This window comes from Apium graveolens, chromosome 7, assembly GCF_009905375.1.
Source record: "Apium graveolens cultivar Ventura chromosome 7, ASM990537v1, whole genome shotgun sequence".
NCBI classification, from domain to species: Eukaryota; Viridiplantae; Streptophyta; class Magnoliopsida; order Apiales; family Apiaceae; genus Apium; species Apium graveolens.
Genome location: NC_133653.1, coordinates 117,829,075 through 117,839,423, shown reverse-complemented (window position 1 = coordinate 117,839,423; position 10,349 = coordinate 117,829,075).

Genomic DNA, 10,349 nt, shown 5'->3' with positions numbered 1-10,349 from the left:
CCCCAGGATATGATACTTCGTACCTTTTAACCTTTTTTACTGTTATCGGTAAAAATCGGAGGGGCAAAAAAGACATTTACCCTCCGACTTTACCGTTATGGGTCAAAACGTATATTTCTTATACTTTGAGGATGAAAGGGTACACCATAATATACTTTAAGGGCTAATAGATATGTAAGAATTATTAAATTTATAACATGTTTTTTGTATAAGTTAGTGTATACCTTAAGTTGTGGAAGCCTGTTGAGATGGAAACAAAACATAAAGCCTACTCGGAGGAGGATGAAGTACACTACTGAGAAGATCCTATATTTTGCTTATGTCACTATCAACATGGTGATCACGATGTTCTATAACCTACAGCACCTCCATATTATCTTTTAACTCAGCCACCTCACTCTGCAGTTTATCTTTTTCCAATTCAAACATATATGCCTTCTATGAAACTATACTATTAATCACGAGTAAGAGTCTCTAAACTTATGGAAATGTGCTCTTTTTCATTGGTAACCGATTGAAGAGCAGACTCATAGTTGGATGTTCTCTTTAAAGACTCCAACAAATTAGTAGAAAGTGATCCATAAAAGGTTTCAACATTATCAATCTTTTACTAGTAGAGATTCACACCGGTGGACTACCTATAGAGATTATCCAAGAAAACACCTTATCATCGCTAAACAAAATTATTTCGCTCCATCAGCTATTGTTCAAGGATCTCATTTTTCAGGAAGTATATAAAACTCACTATGTAGATCATCATACTTTCTAGTCACTTAATTTTTCTAGTTGATTCATTTTCTCTATTTGAAACCTTTTATGATCTCATTCAGGAGGAGCCAATGAATTTTCAACAACTACACTTTTTAAACAATCAATCTTTTCAATTATATTCCTAGTATGAAAGTATTTTGGAAGCTCTAAGTCTTCTAGAATCTCTTCTATTCGATGATGTACAAAATCTTTTAAAAGAAAAGAAAGAAAAGATTTTCTTAATGCAGTGGCTGAGTTTCAAATATAGGATAGTTTAAACTCGAGAGCTTCCACATGTTCACCTGCCTTCGAGTAGGCCTTAAGTTTTTTTTCCACCTCAATAAGCCTCCATAACTCAAGGTATAAACTAGCTTATATAAAAAAAACTATAAATTTCATAAAATAATTCTTACATATCTATTAGCCCTTAAAGTATAATATGTGATATACTTTTTAACCCTCAAGTTATAAGAAATTTACCTTTTAATGCATAACGGTACAATTCGGAGGAAAGTAAAATGTCTTCTTATCCCTCCGATTTATACCTATGATGGAAATAAGGATTAAAGTGTATGAAATCTCATACCTCGAGGGTTAAAAGATCGAGTTCAAACATTTGGGGATAATGGGTATAATGTTATATACCTTAAGGGTCAAAATGTCACTAAACCGTACGTGGATCGTTTTGTCATCGCTTCAGTAGCACTTTGGAGAGCTGTTTGCAGGAATTTTGATGATATAAAAAAATTTCTTCCACAAACATGTTATTTCTTCTAATATCAAAATAGAAATATTGAGTAAAATTATTTGTTAGAGTCTAAAGAAGAATTCACTTGTGATACACAATCTTTGAAATTAGAATGTCAATAAAAAATGGACTAAGGATAGTCAATTAATGCTGACTGGAGGATTTTATAAAAATATGGTGACTGGAAGATACAAAAAAATTTGGACATACACATGTTCAATTCTGAGGTCCAGGAACTTCTCAATCCTTCTATTTCAACAACATGGGGAGTTTGTCTTCCTTTCGTTTAAATGGAGCTTGCGTTTTAAAATAAAAATATGGGTTTTAGGTATATATTTTTAGCTACTAAGACAGCAGACAAAAAGGGGGGATAATGTGTTTTCTTGATATTATCCCCAAAGATCCAAGAAATATAATAAATGTGAAACTCTTATGTTAGATATTGAGTACAACATAGAGGGGGGTGAATGTGTTTTCTTGATTTTTAGGCATTTTCAAACTATTTGGACATGGTGAACAAAGCAATATAGTTTTTGTAGAGATATTGTGTTTAACAGAATTAATAAAGCATGCACAACAAACACAGTATTTTCAAAACTCACTTAACTTTGTATTAAAATTAAGTATGTCTTGCTACAAATTTATGGGTTCTTTGTAAGTAAAGAACTCAGCTTCTATCTAGTGAGAGTACAAGAAAATCTAGATCTGTTTGTTGCCTTTTAAAACAAAGGTGTAATATCCCGTATTTTTAGAATTATTATAATTATTACTTGAATATATATATATATATATATGTGTGTGTGTGTGTATTTTTATGATTTAGAAGGAATAAAATGGTGAATATTTTATCCCTCTTTGACGAGTTGGTGTTATTAAATGGTAATGTGCTAATAGTTAAGTGTTATATTGATACTTGTTAAGTTCTGAAAATATTTACTTAAATGTATTATATTCAAACGTTATATGAAAGCCGATCTTATTGATATCGGTAAATTGAAATAATTTTGTAATATCCGGGAAATATCGTGCAATTATTTTTAACAATAAACAATTATTATGTGATTATTATGGGAATTTTGGTAAATTATCTGATGATTGATATTTATATTTGGGTATTTATATGTGATAAAGTGTAAGTATTTTGATTTTTAATATTTCCATAATAAAGTATAGATAATTATGGTATTTTCTGGTAATTTTTGGATTGTTATATGATTTTATAAGGATTTATAGATTTAATAATTATTTTTCTGAGTAATTATAAAACTATTTTATAAAGCCGAGAATTGTCTAACTTCAACCATTTTTACGTTTAACAACCCAGAACTCTTCAGAAAAATCCTTCCTAGCCTAATTTGATTATTCTGAACATTTTCCGTATTTTGACTTTTTCGATCCAGAGTACGGTTTGACCCGTACGAGTCCCGGCGCAAAATTTTCGATACGATAATCATTTTGGTAGATCAATAAAACCCGTATTCTCGAGAGACGGGGTATTTTTACATTATTTTCTCATAGGGTGTTTTATAATAAGCTCAGTTTTGATAATTATCCAAATCTGGTATTAAATTGTATCATTTTTATAGTTTCGCGGCTAAGTAATCTAACTTTTGATCTGATATATAAGTGTAAATTTAGTATTAAATTTCAGAATATTTAAAAAATCATGAAACTCATATTTTCCTAATTTTTAAATATTTAGAGAATTTTAAATTATTTCCGAAATTTTTTGGGTTGTATATACCCGCATATTTGTTCGTTTAATCGTAAAATGCGGGTATAGTGCGCGAGTCAAAAATATTTTAAAAATTATGAAAATTTTATTTTATTAGTTTTTAAATATTCTGAGAATTTTAGAAGTATTTCAGTAATTTTTCGAGTTAGTTTCATTCACAAGTTTGTTCGTTAAATATCAAAATACGGGTCTGATGCCCAAACTAAAAATGTTTTAAATATTACAAAGTTTATATTTTACTAGTTTTTGAATATTTAGGAAATTTAAAAATTATTTTGGGAATTTTTTTGAATTGTTTTCGCCCCCAAATTGGATCGTTAGGAATCAAAATACGAGACAAAATGACCCAGCAACACAGAAAAGAACACGTGTCAATACAAAGACATGTGCCCTGTTGTTTTATGTGTGCGTGGCAAACCCAGCCCACCCCACCCCACCTTCCCCTGTTTATCCGCGTTAACCCCTGCCCCCTTCCTTTATTTTTTTTGTTTTACACAGATTACCCTCTCATCGATTCTTCTCTCCTTTCTCCTTTTTTCGTATCTTTAATTATTTTTATTTTTCAAAAATTCATATCTTACAAACCGTCCGTCCAAATTTCAATTGCTATATATATAAACGATTAGTGTTTTGATACCTACGCATAGGTATATATATTGACAGGTTTTAAGAAGAAAATTTACGGCACATATTTTCGACTTTAATTTATTTTCGGGGCATAGAAAAGGAGTTTGACGGCGTTGATTACTCCACATGACGTTTCAGCGTGTATATGTTTATAGCTATTAATCTCAGATTTTTTGGAGATATTTTCCGGACATCAGATATTCTCCATTGGGTGTTCAAAATTTATTTTGGGTAACGATTTTAAAATTTCACTTTCGTACTTGAGTATATTATAGCATGTTAGTGTTTATATATTTATTTCATAGTTTTTAGAAGTTTTCGTAGAAGTCGCTTTTAGCCGTATTTTTCGTTTCTAACGTGTTTATACGTGCAAATATATATTATTCTGTCTTTTAAATTTATAAATTTTATTATAGTATAGTTGGATTGTGTTGTTTGAGATTGATTTTGAGGGGTTATAACCCCGAGAAAAGTCCATTTTACAAAGACGTTATTTCAATTTTTATGTAAAATATTTATTTTAATTTCAAATTATTATCTTTTATTATTTTTGAAAATTGTAATTTGATTAAATTATTTATAATTTATTTTGATTAATTATTTATCCATTTCATTAATTGATTAATTCATTTAATCAATTAATTTTATTTGTAAATAGTTGAATGAAGTGTATTTATTTATAGTTGAGCCAAATAATATTCTAAAATTATTTTGAGCTTTTAAAATTATATAAAGGTATTGAATATTCAATGAATATTATTATTAATTTATTATTATTTTATTCGTAATAAATAGACCGTTTGTCCATTTAATACGAAACAAACATGTCTAGACTCAGAAAAATATTCCGCTTTCATTAAAAGTACTTTCGAGACCCAAATCCTTTTGTTTCGGAAGGTCGCTTGTTTTGCAAGTTAATTCTGAGTCGCGTGTTTACCAAAAAGACGTATTTTGATCCGATTTCAGTTTTAAACGTACTCAGTCGAACCTTTTGACGAACCGAGGCATGTGTTATATGAATTCGGTGATACGTGGATTATGTGTTTATACGTTATGTGAATTACGTGCGTACGTGAGTCAAGAGCCTTGTATTTGACTGTCTTCTTTATGTGCGGGCTATAGTATGGGTAGACAATAGGGTTTTGAACCGTAGTTCGTCGAGTAATTATTGTTTAGGCGATTAAAGTGTTATCTTTTAATGATAGATGCGGATCATTCGAGTTGATCAGGACAAGAAGTTGGATAAAGAGTGAAATGGAATCGTGTTGATTATCAAGCCTCTAGAAATCTCATGAGCAGTATGTTAGTGAATTATTGAAATAGAAAGACAACGAGGTCAGGAGACGCCAGACTGAGATAATTGCGATGTTGCGAGTGTGACTAACTGCTAAAAACCAAAGGCAAGTATCTGTATATTCACTTATCGTTCAAGGGATGTCTATTTTGAACCGTATTATGCAAGTTTTCTACACTATTCTAATTTTGGAATAGTTCAATATATTCATACTCAACTGCTTAAGATTATGCAAATATTGCTTTTCTAGTCTCAAGTTCATAATAGAGAAATGTTTTATATATCACTGAGTTAAATGTTAATTATGCAAGTACTCTTCTACTATTCTATGTTCAAAATTTTGTTAAGTGTTTTTACTTATCCAATTATCGGATTTATAAATGTTTTATACCTTGAGAAACATAATTTTTTTTGCGAGTATTCCTGCCCAAGTGAATGGGGGAATAAAAGCTATAAGGATGTTTTATGACCCCCTTTCAATAAAATATTTTAAGATTGGATGGTTACTGGTTACAGCGCAGGTGATCAAGACATCGGTCCAGCTGTAATATCTTACAAGACGAATATATGCCTTTTCTGGTGCCCTATAGGTACGGTATGGCTGCGGGATACCGGTGGTACCTATATATACGGTATAAATGCAGGATACCAGTGCTGTTTCGTGACTGATCATCAGGAACGGCATGAAATATAATTGGTTCCAATCTAAATTGATATCTAAAATTCTTTATTATTTTGATAATCATAAATAAATGATTTATTAAGTATTTTGGTTTGGATAATAAGGTGAAATACGGTGTTGATTCAATTTCTGATTTATGTGATACTTAATTTGTTGTTAAATATCAAAGTGGTATTAATATAGATGATTGATGTTAACTTCAGTATGGGATGTTGCGAGCATCAAAGTTCGTATTGATATATAATTTGATATGACATCAAAATGAGTATTAGTATTAAGAGTTGGGTTTTGAATGAGTTTATGTTTCAGTCCATAATCACTGTTTTATGTTGTTGTTTATGATATTTCTATAAATATTATTTTACGAGATTATTCTCATTAAGATTCAAAGTATTGTTGAGTCATTTTCGCTCAAAAATATTGAAAGGCTTTTGAATACAAATGAGGAATAAATTATGGGATTCCTTAACTAAATTTTCTTATTCAGCAATTTTATTTTAAATGTTCTGCTCGATTGCAGAAGTTGGTTTTATATCAAAAGACCATATATATGCTATAATGAACTTTCCAGGAATTTCTTTCACTCATACTTGCCTATTTTTAAATTTAACCTTCCAGTGAGGATTAGCTAACGATGTTTAGCCGTGTAATTCGAAAAAGCAAATAAGAAGCTTTTGGAAGGTGATTGGTCCAGGGTTTGCGAACTAGTGTAAGTTCTATTGTATAAAGTTTTGTTTATATATATGTATTAGATATGTTACTAAATTGTTGGTCTATTATACTTCTTTTCGAAGTTGTACTAGTAGGTTAAGTTTTGAGTTTGGGAATTTGTGAAAAGAGTTTGAAAAGAAAGTGAAAAATTATTTGTGAAGTTTGGAATTCTTGTTTCTAGAACTATAACCTGAAAAGATCCTGGTGTAGTTTGGGGTCACAGATGCTATATTTTAACTGTTGGAATTTGTTTATTGATTTAACAGGTTAATTCAGATTGAGGTTTGATCGTGACGACCAAATCCCCTGACCCCGGATTTGGGGGCATTACAAGTTGGTATCAGAGCTGAGGTTATAGTAAACTAGAAACGAGAGTGTGTAGGAGTGTTTATAGTTATGTAAGGACATTTGAGCACATATCGGGTTCCTATTTGACAATTGGATATAGTACAAACGAGTAAGCTAAAATAGGCTCATTCGTTTGAGATGGTTGTGTTGATCTGGATAAAACTCCTGGCAGTTGCAAACTTCTATTGTAATATCTTCTGAGGCTACTACGATTCGACGACGATGAAGATTATTGATATCCTTAGAATATGAAGAAGTGTCTAGAATCGGATGACGAGTCAACAGAAGGGTTCCAATAGAAGATAAGTATTAAGACCTTGGAAAAACCTTCTCTTTCTATAAGTTCTTTTGACATCTCTCAAAAAGAAGTATCTGTTACAGGATATGATTTTGAACACCTGTTTTCAATCATGTAATGTGTGAGAGGCTGTTAAGAAGCCCTTTTCCAGGTTTTGATAGCTCTGTCAGGTTGCAATATTGAAATTTCCACCTTTCTTATATGGTGGATAGTTTACTGGTGATACGACACTACTTAGCCATTTTATGCCAGAATCTTATTTTCTGGATTTCATTTTTCTCCATAAATATTAGCTTTGAAACCTTTTCAGTTTTGATCTAAGTATTGCATTAAGAAGTCATTTAGTAGAAATCTTTATTATTCATTTGATTTTGAATACATTTCATATTCTTTTATTCTAACTGAGATGAATAACCCTAACTATAGGGGACACAAGGTATACCTGTCTGTGTGATAGGAGTTGGATGGGACGCAATCAATTGTGTGTTGTGACTACAAGAAGGTTAAAAACCTTTAGTAGTGTCTTAATTTGGGCACGCAACCCCAAGTTCATTTGATCATATTGATCTCTCAGTTATTCTTTCATTTTAACAATACTTTTTCACAAATTCAAATGTTGGTAATCATAATGGTGGGACAGCCGTTATGATATGAAATTCCCTTCTCTTTGAAATTTCATGATTTTATTATCTTAAATATAGGAAGGTATGCCAATCAAGTTGAGCTGAGTTATCTTGGTCAAGTCAAAGTATGGCTATGTGATAGAATTACGAATAGCAACGGCGGATTGCGATGCGATTAAGCTATCAGTGGAGTATAACAAAGTCAGTCTGTTTCTTTATTTCTCTCTCTATTTATCTCTATCTCTATCTCTATCTCTCTTTCTTTTTCTTTTTCTTTATCTTCCTCTCTATTCTTCTTTCTCTCTATCAGTAAAAGTGATTCTATTGAGCAATCGGTCAAAGGATGTGGATGGAACAATGGTGCAGAGTGAAGCCTCCGTGATAACTGTGTCGCATAAGGAATTTCAGTGTTATTTGAAATTTTGAGAAAAGTTATGTATGCAAGATTGGAAAGTTGGCCAAAAGATCCCTAGTGCTCTCTTTTGCTGATTCCGAGGACGGAATCCTTATAAGGGAGTAGATTGTAATATCCTGTATTTTTATTATTTTAATATATATATAAGTGCTTTTATGATTTAGAAGGAATAAAATGGTAGATATTTTATCCCTGTTTAACGAGTTGGTGTTATTAAATGGTAATGTGCTAATTGTTAATTGTTATATCGATCATTGTTAATTTTTGAAAATATTTACTTAAATGTATTATTTTCAAAAGTTATTTGAATGCCGATCTTATTGATATCGGTAGATTGAACTTTTTTTGTAAAATCCGGGAAATATCGTGCAATTATTTTTAACAATAATTAGTTATTATGTGATTATTATGGGAATTTTGGTGAATTATCTGATGATTGATATTTATATTTGGGTGTGTATATGTGATAAAGTGTAAGTATTTTAATTTTTAATATTTCCAGAATGAAGCATAGATATTTAAGGTATTTTCTAGTAATTTTTGGATTGTTATATGATTTTATAAGGATTTATAGATTTAATAACTATTTTCTGAGTAATTATAAAACTATTTTATAAAGCCAGGAATCATCCAATTTCAACCGCTTTTGCGTTTTACAACCCGGAACTCTTCGGAAAACTCCATTCTAACTTAATTTGATTATTCTGAACTTTTTCCGTATTTTGACTTTTTCGATCCGGAGTATGGTTTGACCCGTACGAGTCCCGGTGCAAAATTTTTGATACGATAATCATTTCGGTAGATCAATAAAACCCATATTCTTGAGAGACGGGATAATTTTATATTATTCTCTCATATGGTATTTTATAAGAAGCTCAGTTTTGATAATTATCCAAATTTTGTATTAAATTGTATCATTTTTATAGTTACTTAGCGGCTAAGTAATATAATTTTGGATCCAATATATAAGTGTAAATCTAGTATTAAATTTCAGAATGTTTAAAAAATCATGAAACTCATATTTTCCTAATTTTTAAATATTTAGAGAATTTTAAAATTGTTTCTGCAATTTTTCGAGTTTTATATACCCGCATGTATGTTCGTTTAATAATAAAATGCAGGTATAGTGCAGGAGTCAAAAATGTTTTTAAAAATATGAAAATTTTATTTTATTAGTTTTTAAATATTCAGAGAATTCTTTTGGTAGTTTTTTGAGTTAGTTTCACTTGCAAGTTTGTTCATTAAATATCGAAATGCGGGTCTGATGCGTGAACCAAAAATGTTTCAAAAATTACAAAATTTATATTATACTAGTTTTTGAATATTTGGGAAATTTTCGAATTTTTTTGAATTATTTTCGACCGCAAATCGGATCGTGAAGAATCAAAATGCGAGAAAAAATGAGCCAGCAGCAGGGAGAAGAACACGTGTCAATACGAAGACATGTTTCCTGTTGTTTTATGTGCGTGTGGCAAACCCACCCCACCCCACCTACCGTTGTTTACCCGCGTTAACCCCTGCCCCCTTCCTTTATTTTTTTTATTTTACACAGATTACCCTTTCCTTGGTCTTTCTCCCCTCTCTCATTTTTCGTATTTTTAATTATTTTTAATTTTCAAAAATTCATATCTTACAAACCGTCAGCCAAATTTCAATTGTTATATATATAAATGATCAGCGCCTCGGTACCTACGTATAGGTATATATACTGTAAGGTTTTGAGAAGAAAATTTGCGGAGCATATATTCGATTTTAATTTATTTTCGGGACCTAGAAAAGAAGTTTGACGGCGTTGATTACTTCACATGGTATTTCAGCGTGTATGTGTTTATGGCTATTAATCTCAAATTTTTTTGGAGATATTTTCTGGACATCAGATATTCTCCTCGGGGTGATCAGAATTTATTTTGGGTAACGATTTCATAATTTCGCTTAGCATGTTAGTGTTTATATATTTATTTTATAACTTTTATAAGTTTTCGTATAAGTCGCTTTTAGCCGTGTTTTTCGTTTCTAACGTGTTTATACGTGAAAATATATATTATTGTGTGTTTTAAATTTATAAATTTTATTATAGTATAGTTGGATTGTGTTGTTTGAGATTGATTTTGAGGGGTT